General features: G+C 40.7%; 2 long non-coding RNA genes across 12 annotated transcripts in view; one reads left to right on the top strand and one right to left on the bottom strand.

Annotated features, from left to right (window-relative positions):
• LOC111559434 overlaps nt 1–13,929 on the top strand; it is a 464,969-nt gene that overhangs the window by 104,946 nt on the left and 346,094 nt on the right. The window lies entirely within an intron of this gene.
• LOC123383737 lies at nt 6,586–13,592 on the bottom strand. The gene is made up of 3 exons (XR_006593873.1): nt 11,176–13,592; nt 8,444–8,589; nt 6,586–6,760 (listed from the first exon to the last, which is right to left on the bottom strand). It is a non-coding gene; the product is annotated as an uncharacterized LOC123383737 (long non-coding RNA).

Here is a 13,929-nt window from a genome sequence, read left to right as displayed (position 1 = left end):
AATATTCTAAATCCTTAGTTATCATGTCAGCAGTTTTCACACCATCTTTTTTTTTTTTTAATTTTTTTTTCAACGTTTATTTATTTTTGGGACAGAGAGAGACAGAGCATGAACGGGGGAGGGGCAGAGAGAGAGGGAGACAGAGAATCGGAAACAGGCTCCAGGCTCTGAGCCATCAGCCCAGAGCCTGACGCGGGGCTCGAACTCATGGACCGCGAGATCGTGACCTGGCTGAAGTCGGACGCTTAACCGACTGCGCCACCCAGGCGCCCCTCACACCATCTTCATCAGGGGTAGATTCCATTTCAAGAAACCACTGTCTTTGCTTATCTATGAGAAGCAATTCTTTATTCACTCAAGTTTTATCATGAGATTGCACAAATCCACTTCCATCTTCAGGCTCCACATCTAGTGCTAGTTCTCTTGATGTTTCCACCTCATCTGAAGTTACTTTCCCACTGAAGTCTTGAACCCCTGAAAGTCCTCCACGAGTGTTGAAATCACCTTCTTCCAAACTCCAGTTAATGTTGACATTTGACCTCTTTCCATGAATCATAAATGTTCTTAATGGCATCGTAAATGTTAATGGTCCCCTTTCTAGAAGTTTTTCAATTTACTTTACCCAGATCCATCAGAAGAATCACCATCTATGGCAACTATAACCTTACAAAATGTATTTCTTAAATAATGAGACTTGAAATTTGAAATGACTCCTTGATTCATGGGCTGCAGAATGGATGTTGTGTTGGCAAGCAGGAAAACATCAACCTCATCGTCCATCTCCATCAGAACTCTTGGGTAACCAGGTGCATCATCAATGAGCAGTAGTATTTTGAAAGGAATCATTTTTTCTGAGCAGTAGGTCTCAACATTGAGCTTAAACTGTTGAGTAAACCATGTTGTAAACAGATGTGCTGTCATCTAGGATTTGTTGTTTCATTTACAGAGCACAGGCAGAGTACATGTAGCTCTTCAGGGCCTTAGGAGTTTTGGAACGGTAAATAAGCGTAGACTTCAACTTAAAGTCACCAGCTGCATTAGTCCTTAACAAGTGAGTCAGCCTGTCTGTCCTTTGAAGCTTTAAAGCCAGAAATTGACTTCTCCTCTCTAGCTATGAAAGTCCTAGATGGCATCTTCTTCCAATAGAAGGTTGTTTCATCTATATTGAAAATATGTTGTTTAGACTAGCCACCTTCATGAACTCTCTTAGCTGGATCTTCTGGATAACTTGCTGCAGCTACTGTATCAGCACTTGTTGCTTCACCTTGCACTTTTTATGTTTTGGGTTTTTTAAAAACCTCACGAATCAACTTCTGGTAGCTTCAGACTTTTCTTCTATAGCTTCATTACCTCTTTCAGCTTCATAGAGTTGAAGAGAGTTAAGGCTTTGTTCTGAATTAGGCTCTGGCTCAAGGAGATGTTGTCGCTGGTTTGATCTTCTACCCAGACCACTAAAACTTTCTCCATATTTGTAATAAGGCTGTTTCACGTTCTTATTATTCATATGTTCACTGGAGTAGCACTTTTAATTTCCTCCAAGAACTTTGCCTTTGCATTCACCACTTGGCTAGTTGGTATGAGAGGCCTAGCTTTCTGCTTATCTCAGCTTTCGACGTGCCATCTTCACTAAGCTTAATTAGTTTTAGCTTTTGATTTAAAGTGAGAAATGTGTGACTTCCTTTCACTGGAACACCTAGAGGACATTATACAGTTGTTAAGTGACCTAATTTCAATAGTTTTGTATATCTTACAGAATAGGGAGGCCTGAGGGCAGAGAGAGAGAGAGAGAGAGAGAGAGAGAGAGAGAGAGAGAGAGAGAGAGAGAGATGGGGCAATGGTTGGTTGGTGGTGTAGTCAAAACACATAAAATATTTATAGGTTAAGTTCACCGTCTTATATGTGTGTAGTTCATGGCGCTCCAAACAATTAAAATAGCAACGTCAAAGATCACTGATTATGGATTCACCATAACAAATATAATAATGAAAATGTTTGAAATATTTGCAAGAAGTACCAAATTGTGACACAGAGACACAAAGCGAGAAAATGTCTTAGACATCATTTTATTTCTCCATAATTGCTATATGTTGTGTCTCCAACAGAGAAGGACTTTTAAAAAGCATACCTACAGTGCTATTAACACACATAGCAAAATTAATAATTCTGTCATCCCAATTGTATATTGTTGACATCATCTGAATCTAGCTGTGCCACAAGCCAATCAATTCCCTTTTCTGTTTAAGACAGCGTAAGTTGAAGGTTCTGTTACTTGCGACCAAAGTAGTGTGCTGAACAAACCACCACGGGAAGAGTTTTGGGGCACCTGGGTGGCTCAGTTGAGCGTCCAGCTTTGGCTCAGGTCACGATCTCGCAGTTCTTGGGTTCAAGCCCTGTGTCAGGCTCTGTGCTGACAGCTCAGAGCCTGGAGCCTGCTTCAGCTTCTTTGTCTCCCCCTCTCTCTCTGCTCCTCCTGTGCTGGTGCTCTGTCTCTCTCTCAAAAATAAATTTAAAAGTACTAAAGAAAAACACTTCTTTAGCAGTAGCACGTGATTTTTTCAGATGGTCTTTGATAGCATACATTAACATATAAATAATGAGTTTACCAAGAATCAGTCCATAAATAACAAATCCATTAGAGCTTCATAATTCTCCATAGATTGCAAAATACTTTCACATACATTATGTTCACAGTAGCTTATGAATTGGTCAGTGATTATCATCCTTAGTTTATAGGAGGAAGCTAAGATACAGATTAGTTCAAGAGATTTTTCCAAAGCCAAGAAAAATGATATGAAAGGTCATAATCAGAACCATCTTCTTCCTACACTCCCAGTGACTCCTGGTGGCTGTTTCCTATGAACCTTTGTGAGTCACTAGTTCCAGGTCAGTAAGAGCATCTAGCTAAAGACATAAGTAAATAATGTATCTTAAGAACAATTCAAATGTGTGTATGTGTGTGTATGTGTTACAGTTCAAGTTAAGCAACACAGGAAAAATAATCTGATATCCTAGACAACTTAAAGTGTAGTTTCTATCAAAAAAAATATGGCAAAACTTTCTAAGCACTTTCTATTAGTCCTTTTAAAGAGGTGCTTACTTAGTAGCATTTAGCTTTGATCTTGTGATATGAGGGAAAGTCAACAAGTTTTCGTGAAGAACCACTATCCCAAGAACTTTAAATTAGACTCTTGCTTTCCAAAGTGTTAGCCAAGCAATACAACTTGGTAAACTGTCTTCTGCTCCATTTATCTAATTTGAAAGGATAAAGGCCTAAGCTGACCTGGCAGGATTTGAACTCATGGTTCCAGGAAATCTAAATGAGCCAAAGATAATGCTTGGCCATGGATCATTACCTCTGGCAGGGAACATGGACAGCTTCAAGCTTGTTTACACTGACAAAGCGTTTTATGATAAGGGATTAAAATACTCCCTAAAAGCAGAGAGTCTTGGTGTCTGTCTTAATGCAATAGGTAGATCATTCCAGAACACTTCTGAAAGAGGCCTTTGTTTGGGATACTTTCCATGGGAAGGGATAAGGAACTTACGTGTTACCAAAAACAAACAAAAAAGGCAAGCAAGTTGTTCTTCCCTACTATAATATGAATAAGGCCCAGGGAGAGAGACAATCTTACCTTGCTTTAAGATACGGTTAAAAAGAGGTAATTTTCTCCTCCCTCAGGCTCTGCAGTAAAGTGGAAGAGTTGGAACTTAAGAGAAAGACTAGCAGCTTCTGTTCACCGCTTAGATAATCACTTCTTGCCTGTCTGTAGGCAGATTGTTTCATCAGTTTGAGGAGCCTTGATTAAGGGTGTCTCAATTTACCCATCTAAAATAATAGCTGTTTCATCAGGGGTATTGTGGGGTTTAATTAAAGCCTGTGAAGGGTAATGAGATCTTCAGATAAGACCCTGTGTAAACACTAAGTAATGTGTGTCTGTATACATACTTGCCATATAGAGATATAGACCTAGGTCTACAAAACTGGATTATCAGACAAAACTGTTTTCTTTATCACATCAATATGCCTCATGCTCATCCCACACTTAGAAGATAAATTCCTTCAGGCCAGTGTTCTCTAAGGATTGCCAAACACTCAGGTAAAGCACTTGGGTTAAACGTTAGATGCCACAGCCAAGTTCAGGTCACTTGCCTTACTACAATGTTTCCCAAACCTCAGGCATTCCTTTTATTTCCCTGCTTCTGCTTCACATATTGTACTATTTCTGCCTACCACCTGTACCATTGTTTACTTATTATCTTTAAGTTGGGATACTTTTTGGCTTTAAAAAGCTTATTCAAGGGGCGCCTGGGTGGCGCAGTCGGTTAAGCGTCCGACTTCAGCCAGGTCACGATCTCGCGGCCCGTGAGTTCGAGCCCCGCGTCAGGCTCTGGGCTGATGGCTCGGAGCCTGGAGCCTGTTTCCGATTCTGTGTCTCCCTCTCTCTCTGCCCCTCCCCCGTTCATGCTCTGTCTCTCTCTGTCCCAAAAATAAAATAAAAAAAAAAAAAAAAAAAAAAGCTTATTCAAGGCAAAAGCTTTTTATGACTATTGTTCATAGAAAACTAGTGTGTTCTGTTAGTCTAAACATATATTTATTAAAAATGTTAAGGCTTCTTTGTGTTATTTTTAAAGTATCCTGCATATCACTAGTTTATGTGTATCACATTTAGATGAGGTCCAAAGTAGAGATATTTCAAAATTTCATATAATCCCAAGACTGCTTATATTTATGGCACATTTTGATGCTGTTCTTTTTTGGCAGCTTTATCAATGAACTATGGTAACAAACTCCTCTAAACTGAGAGGCTTGAGCAATAATAATTTATTATCACTCTTCAAGCGTCTGTAGGTCAGCTGGGCAGTTCTGCTGATCTGAGCTAGACTTGGCTGGCATTGGCCGGCTTGTTCATGTGTTTGTGACCAGCTGGCAGGTTGGCCAGAGCTGGTTGGTCTAGAATGGCCTCCCTTACATCTCTGGTGGTTGTCTGGTTCTTGCCCTGGGGTAATGCATGGAGTGGACCATGTCTTTTATCTTCCAACAGGCTATGCTAGACTCATTCCCATGTTTCCAGGTTCCAAGAGAAAGCCAAAGCCATAAGGCTTTTTGAGGCCCACACTAGAATCTGGAACCACCTCACTTCCACCACATTTTATTGGTCAAAGAAACTTGCAATGCCAGTTCACATTCAAGCAATAAGAAAATGGGACTTTTGCCATAAAGTCACATTGTAGGAGGCCCTGAGTCAGGGAAAAATGAAGACCTACAGCTATGTTTGTAGCCAAGTTACCATAAATATTCAACGTCTGCTCAGATTTGACTTTGAAAATAGCAAAGTGAATGTGAAGTGACGAGGGAAGATGACATGCAGTTACGAAACTTGGTTCCTGAGCCCCATGCTTTGTGGTGAGGTGATCTTGGATAAGTTATTTCCTTTTTCTTTTTTTTTTTTTAATTTTTTTTTCAACGTTTATTTATTTTTGGGACAGAGAGAGACAGCATGAACGGGGGAGGGGCAGAGAGAGAGGGAGACACAGAATCAGAAACAGGCTCCAGGCTCTGAGCCATCAGCCCAGAGCCCGACGCGGGGCTCGAACTCACGGACTGCGAGATCGTGACCTGGCTGAAGTCGGACGCTCAACCGACTGCACCACCCAGGCGCCCCGTTATTTCCTTTTTCTATGTCTCTGTTTCCTTGTCTGCAAAGAGAGGACTTGGGTGACCACGAGTCACTAAATCCAAGGATCGATCATGGCATGTCAGTTAGGAGAAAGTAGGTTTTGCTACAGTCCTGAGCTGCTCCTATAATGCTGAAGACTCATTTGGGACACATATTCCCCCAGAGGACTTCGTGAAGGTGCCTGAATTCATTTGTGTCATACCGTGAACCAACTTATGCTGGAGAACATTGCCAATAAACAGTAGAGCAATAAGTCAATAGTTAGTGTAGCCCAACATCTGGGTGTGATACCAACAGAGGCAGTCAGTTTAAGAGAAAGCTCAGAGAAAGAAACAGAGATTCCTGCAGAAAACACTGTCACCTGGGTTGACTGTGTACATGCCCAGGTTTCTTAGAGAAACCAAACAAAATTGATAAGCATTTAGCATTCTGCTCAAGAAAAGAGAGAGAGAGAGGAAGAGGAAGAGGGAGAGAGAGAGAGAAGACAAATAGCTAAATAGATAATGAACGAGGGGATAATACTAATAACTTCAAAGAAATAAAAATGATTACAAAAGAATATTACAAACAACTATATGTCAACAAATTAGATAACCAAGATGAAATGGAAAAATTCCTAGAAAAATACAAAGCATAAGAACTGACTCAAGAAGATGTAGGAACTCATATTAGAAACCTATAACAAGAAAAGCCCAGGACCAGATGGCTTCAGTGATGAATTTCAGCAAAATTTTGAAGTATCAATACCAATTCTTCATAAAGTCTCTCAAAAAGAAAAAAAAAAAAGAAGGAAACATTTCTTTTTTTTTTAAATTTTTTTTTCAACGTTTATTTATTTTTGGGACAGAGAGAGACAGAGCATGAACGGGGGAGGGGTAGAGAGAGAGGGAGACACAGAATCGGAAACAGGCTCCAGGCTCTGAGCCATCAGCCCAGAGCCTGACGTGGGGCTCAAACTCCCGGACCGCGAGATTGTGACCTGGCTGAAGTCGGACGCTTAACCGACTGCGCCACCCAGGCGCCCCATAAGGGAACATTTCTTAACTCAGTCTGTGAGTCCAGTATTATACTGATATGAAAACCTGACAAAGACATCACAAGAAAAGAAAATTACAGCTAATATCTCTTATGAATAGAGATACAACATCTTCAACAAAATACTATCAAATTGAATCCAGCAATATAGAAAAAGGAGTATACACCATAACAAAGTGGGATTTATCCTAGGAACACAGGTTTAGCTTAATATTTAAAAATCAATTAATGCAATATACTCTATCAATAGCACAAGGGGCAAAAAACCATATAATTATCTCAATAAATGCAGAAAAAGCATTTGACAAAATCCAACTCTCCTTTTTGACAAAAAAAAAACACTTAATAAACTATGAAAGAACAAAATTTTCTCAGTGATTAAGGACAGCTACAATATACCCATTGCTAACATTATACTTAAAGGCAAGACTGAAACCTTTTCCCCATGATCAGGAACAAGACAAGAAAGTCCATTTATGCCACTTTAATTTAACATTAGGCTTGAGATTTTAGTCAGGAAGATTAGGCAAGAAAAATAAAAGGCATCCAAATTTCTTCTCTTTTTCAGATGAGGCATATATATATATACATACATATATAAGTATATGTATATATTTTTTAAATTTTTAAATTTTTAAATTTAAAACCCAGTTAACATGCAGTGTAATACTAGTTTCAGGTGTACAATATAGTGATTCAAGAATTCCGTACATCACCAGGTGCTCATCACAACAAGTGCACTGCTTAATCCCCATCATCTGTTTCACTTATTCCCCACCCCCCCAACACCCCCCCCCCCCCGTAACTATCAATTTGTTCTCTATAGTTAAAAGTCGGCTTCTGGGTTTTCCTCTCTCTTTTTTTAAAGGCATCCAAATGAAAAGGGAAGAAGTAAAACTATCTCTGTTTGCAGGTGGAATGATCTAATTTATAGAGAAAACTCTAAAGAATAAAAAATATATATTAAAGCTAATAAGTGAGTTCAAGTTTGCAGGACAAAGATCAACATACAAAAGTCAATTGGATGTAAATACAGTAACAATGGACTAAGTAAAAATAAGATTAAAAAATGAAATTCCCAGGAGCGCCTGGGTGGCTCAGTCCATTGAGCATCTGACTCTTGACTTTAGCTCGGGTCATGATCTCACAGTTTGTGAGTTCAAGCCCCATGTCGGGCTCAGTACTAACAGTGTGGAGCCTTCTTGGGATTCTGTCTCCCTCTCTCTCTCCTCTTCCCCCCCCCTCCCCGCCCAAAAGAAATGAATAAACTTAAAAAAAAACAGAAATGAAATTCCATTTACATTAGCATTAAAAAGAACAAAATACTTAGGACTCAATTTGTCAAAGCAATGCAAAACTTATACTCTGAAAACTATAAGGCTTTGCTAAAATTAAGGCATAAATAAATGAAAACTCATTTCATGTTCATGGGTTGGAAGACTTATATTGTTAAAATGGCATTACTCAAATTGATCCTCTAGGCCCACCCTTGTTGTCTTAATGGCATGATCTGATTTTTTGTTTTTTAGGTAGGCTTCACGCCTAGCATGGAGCCGTGCAGGACTTCAACTCATGACCCTGAGATCAAGACCTGAGCTTAGATCAAGAGTCAGTTGTTCAACCGACTGACTCACTCAGGTGCCCCATGAATTGTACATTTTAAATGGGTGCGTTGCATAATATATGAATTATAAATCAATAAGTTTATATACATAAGAGAATATACCAACCAAAAGAGAACAATCCATGAATGCCAACAAGAAAAACATGCCTGGTGTCAAATTTAGCTCATCACCAATTTGTGGTTCCCAGAATAGATTCTCTCTAAGGTCTTCTTTAGCTTCAGGATTTTCATTTTGTGGCGGGGAAGTCTGACCTGAAAAAAATGAATTAATGTTCAGTATGGAGGACCAACAGGTGACTCGAGTTGATGATCTACATCTAGATCCATCCATCCATCTATCTTTCTACCGATCTTTGTTTTAATTTTTAAAAGTTATTTAATTTTCTTTTGAGAGAGAGATTGTGCCTGCAAGTGCATGCAAGAGTGCAGGTGAGGGAGAGGCAGAGAGAGAGGGAGAAAGAGAATGCCAAACAGGCTCTCCCTAACTCACAAACCGTGAGATCATGACCTGAGCCAAAGCAAGAGTTGGATGCTTAAATGACTGGGCCACCCAGGTGCCCATCTACCTATCTTTCTATGTATCCATCTCAGCTGACCAGAAGTATGGAGAGATGAGGAATGAATGTTATGCCTAATTAACCAATAGACCAAAAGAAAGAGTTGGTTGCTAATTCCACACTTAAAACAACACAGTATGAAGACTAAAATTTCCTCCTTGGTGAGGACACATGATATTATGAACTGAGATGCAGAGAAGGTCCTGGAAAGAGGTTTAAGAATCAAATAGTTGGGTACAAATTCAGGCTTTGTCAACAGTTACTGTAACCTTAGACTTACCATTTCCAGGCCTCAGTTGCCTTATCTATAAATGAAGACAACAATAACTGTATTAGAAGCTTGCTGGGGGATTAAATAAAACATGGTTAAAAGTGCCTAGCATGTTGAAGATACTCGGAAATATTAATTTTCCTTCCTTGTGCATGGTAGAAAATCCAACTATAGAATATAAGATGACATAGAGGACAAGAAAATATTTGTTCAGATTCACTAACTTAGACCCAAATGCACCATCCTGTTCCATACTGTCATATCCTCCTTTTGAAAAATTCACCACATATGCTCTCCCTATATTCGGGGGAAAGCATAATTTACTATCAGCATGATAGCGTGTGATTTAGAAAATTGCGTTATTTGACTTAAAGGAGAAAAGAAAATTCCCTACCATCACTGCTGCTACCAAATGTCATCAACCCGCTGCTTCTGGATGTCAGAATAAATTGGGTGAGAAGGATAAAGAAAACTATTTGCCCAGGAACAAAATTCAGCTTTAAACCCAGAAGTGGTCCTAAAGCAGAATTTGGTATAAAACCCTGTGCGTGCAGCCAAGTGCTACAAAAGAGAAGTGCAAGGTGTTCCAGGAGATGACGGAGTGAGAGGGGCTCACTGTGTCCAACTGGCTCTTAAAGTCGCTGCATCATCATCTGTGCTTCCTCTCCATTCCCCTCCCCACCAAATGGTTGGAAACTGGCCTTTTTGAAGTTGGTCTTTTAAACAATCATTCGCTGTCTTTAAAAAGTTTTAAATGGCTGTCTCGGTAAAAGCGAAATCAATATTCTTTCAGCCCAGGCTTTTAGCAGATAATGTCTCCCCATAAATCATGGGCATAATGACATTGGAATAATTCATCATCTCATTACATTTACATATGATGCGCCACATTGTTCTGAGGTGAAGGTTATCTTCCCTGCCTGGGATTCCATCCAGAAACAAATAAAAGACCAAGGAACCTGATGATTTCATGGTCCGTTTATAGAAGCTGTTGTGGATCAGTTTTCTGTCTGTCAGCTACTTTTTCTTTACAGTCCTTCTGTGCACACACTGCATGGATATATCCTTCCAGTGCAAGAATTTCAATAACCTGTAAAACTTTAACTGTTGAAGAGGCGCCTGTCTGGGATGAAGATGTTCTCTGTACGCTGGGCTTCTTTTTATATCAGTGCCAGGTCCAAGGCTATCAGTAAAACAGCCTTTATTGAGCTCCTACTCTGTTTGTAGTGTGGCACTGAGTGGTGGGGATCCACATGAAAAAAAAAGACAAATGTGGTTTGCTCTCATTGGGCTTACCATCACATGGGGATAGATGATCAAAGAACTCTTTACAGGTAATCATGCCATCTTTGGTAGTGGTAAGTACTAGCAAAGTACAAGTTGACAAAGGATGCTATCAGTAAAGGAACTTCCTACTTGGTCTGGTGGGGCATAGATTATGGAAGGCAGCTCTAAGAGTGATGTCTAAGGTAAGACGTTAATGTGAGGTATTCGAATTGAGCATTTCAGATGGAGAGAACATCAATACTGCTCAATAAATACTTGATGAAGGAGGGGCGCCTGGGTGGCTCAGTCGGTTAAGCATCCGACTTCAGCTCGGTCATGATCTCTCGGTCTGTGAGTTCGAGCCCCGCGTCGGGCTCTGTGCTGACAGCTCGGAGCCTGGAGCCTGTTTCGGATTCTGTGTCTCCCTCTCTCTCTGACCCTCCCCTGTTCATGCTCTGTCTCTCTCTGTCTCAAAAATAAATAAACGTTAAAAAAAAATTAAAAAAAAAACTTGATGAAGGAATGAATGAACAAAAGAACAACCACAAAAGAGAGTGAATAAATAGTTCAGATAGTGATTCAAATTTTGAGGACCTATCTTCCGCTGGCAGAAGAGAGTTGAATTAGTGAAATATCAGTGAAGAGATGTTTAGACCTGTGGCATTACCCCTTCACCAAAAACTCTTGCCATTTATACACACTGCTGGAATCCTGACCTGGGTAAGTACTTTGAAGGAAACAGACCTGAGTGTGAATTTCAGACTTATCCCTTATGGTCAACTTGGTCCAAGCTTTCCTTAGGCGAGTTACATTCTGAATCTCAATTTCTTCAGGTTAAGAATGTGAATCAAAAGGTTCTCTTAAGGCTTCTGTGAAGATTAGAACAGATGATACATGTCAAAGCAGTAAAATACAGGGGTTAAGAAGGTAGGATGGGTCCCTTTGCAGATTGCGTCTGAATCTCTGCTGGGCCACTACTTGGCCATGAGATCTTGAGCAAGTTACAAATAATAATGCTATAATACAACATATGTGTTTCTGAAAATCACTGTGCTTTGCAAAACCAGGCAATAAGAACCACAGAGCTTATGGGGAAAACGAAGCAAGGGACACAAAACAAAAACTTGTCAGTATTTAGGAGTCTAAATGGTAGTTTACGCTTGTTAGATAGCTGGGAAATACATAAATATGACAACAAATATTGCACTTAGCCTTGAAAAAGATACTGAATTTGCTTGCAGCAATGGGCATTGAAAAGGTTGCAACTTGTGGGCATTTGTGAAGCAGGTGGAAGCCGGGTTATCTGAAATGGGACAGAAAATTGTGGCGGCAGCAGACAGGGATGGTGTGGTTCATAACCGTTGGTGACCTGAAGGTGGATGGCGGAAATGCAAGTATGTGTTTTGTGCATTTCTATGGAGCCCAGTTCAGCCAAGTGCAGTTTCTGCATCCGCCCAGTGTGTGTTGCAGTGACAAATAAGCATGAGCAAACGTGAAAATCACAAATTCACATTAGGTTCAAATTGTTTCCTAAAACATCAATTATGTTGGAACAAAAACCTTTAGAGCAGAACTGTATGTGTTTATCTCTGCTCTGCCTCAGTTCTCTCATCTGTGAAGGGGACATAGTGCCAACCTCATGGGGTGGGTATGATCGTCATTACACACGATGATTCCATATAAAATATCTGGTACTGGGCCTGACATATAGGTGTGATCCCTTTTCTCTAAGCATTTAACATTTCATTTTGTGTTAAATTTGATTTGGAGAGTTTTAGTGGAGGGTGTGTGTCACTTCTCAGTGAGTGAGGGATCTACCTTGCTGCACAGAGCTTGACGGGGGCACGCTCCTACTCGCTCCTGGTAAATGCACTGAGTCTCCTACCCCTTTCCGTCAAACAAACAGCACTGAGGACGGAGACCGAAGGCCCCATCTTCACAGGGAGGAAGCAGGGAGAAGAAATGGCATCAGTGGCTCTCTAGACTCAGCGAAGGGACAAGGGCCACAGGGTGAGGGTTCACCTTAAGCCATGGCCTCAACTCCCCTGTACCTGCACCTGGTACCGATGGGTCACATAAACTCTCTGTAGCTGTAATCCATTTCTCGGTGACCCTCCAAACTGGGCCTGATAGAGGTTTCTCCATCAACGATTACACTTGGTCCAGCCTGCAATGAAACCCAAATGGGTAATTTCATCTTTCATCTGCCCTCCTTTTGGGTAGCTGCAAACCGCCAGCTAAGAACAGATGTGAGGGGCCAGGGCATGACTCATAGGGTTTGGTTGGCTGAGCTGGAAAAGACAGGCGGTCTGTGTGCGTGAGGCGCATGTGAGTTGCTTGCAGTAAACTCATGAGGCATCAGAGCAGGCATCTGTGTGGGCTCTCCTTGTGTTGTTTGCTTCCAGCTGAATAGCTTACAAGCTCCTTAGTCACATAGTCTCTTTCCTGTCCAGAGGTTTCCGCCCCACCTGTGTGTGAGGGGGCATAGCGCTGCCTCCTGCTTGGCATCCAGCCCCAGAATACCCTCTCTTATTTGACATTCCATTCTCTTCCAAGGGTGACCTCATTCCCCACACCTCCATCGCCACCTTCCATCCCTTCTTCTGGCTCTGAACCATCAAGGATGCCTTTTATTAGCTCCTTGACACCTCATCTTGTTTGTCCCTGTGACCTCCAGCTCTCTGATCATAGTCTTTTATGTATCCACATCTCCTATCCCCCCAACACAGAACAGAGGGTTGGCGTGATTCAGAGTACAGACTTTGGAGGCAGATGGAGCTGGCCTGGAATTCTGCTGCTTCGGCTTATAAGTGGGAAAATGCTTCACTTTTCTAAGCTTTAGTTGTCCTATTTCTCCAGATGGGAAACTAGTACTTCCTCTTTGGGGTTGCTGTAAGGATTAAATGAGATAATATCTTTTAAAGATTCAACACAATGCCTGGCAGAGATTAAATACTCCGTAACTGTATCTGTTGTGATTATTAGGTAGTTTGACTTCTGACAACCAGGGGTATGATCCCCATGGAGCTAAAGCCACACAGTTAGGAAATGCACAAATAGTTATCAGATGAATGAGTTATCACTTATCATTAATTTTTAATGCTCTAGTCAATATATATATTTTTCAGTCAATATATTTTTATTTTGCTTTTTTTTTTTAACTTTCTTTATTTTTGAGAGAGAGAGAGCGAGAACAACCAGGGGAGGGACAGAGAGAAAGGAAGAGAGAGAATCCCAAGCAAGCTCTACACTGTAAGCACAGAGCCCGACACAGGGCTCGATCCCATGAACCATGAGATCATGATCTGAGTTGAAATCAAGAGTCAGATGCTTAACCAACTGAGCCACCCAGGCGCTCCAGTCAATATATTTTTATATGAATGTTTCTTTCATTCATTTTTATCAATTGTCCAATATGGATCAGACTCAAGCAAGGAAAAGGAAGATAGGAGTAAAGAGGAGAGACAGTCATTGCCCTCCTTGGAGTCTCTAATTCAG

Source organism: Felis catus, chromosome A2 (genome assembly GCF_018350175.1).
Source record: "Felis catus isolate Fca126 chromosome A2, F.catus_Fca126_mat1.0, whole genome shotgun sequence".
In the NCBI taxonomy this organism is placed as follows: Eukaryota; Metazoa; Chordata; class Mammalia; order Carnivora; family Felidae; genus Felis; species Felis catus.
The sequence above is the reverse complement of the archived record's forward strand: the minus strand, read 5'-3'. Positions and strand labels throughout refer to the sequence as shown.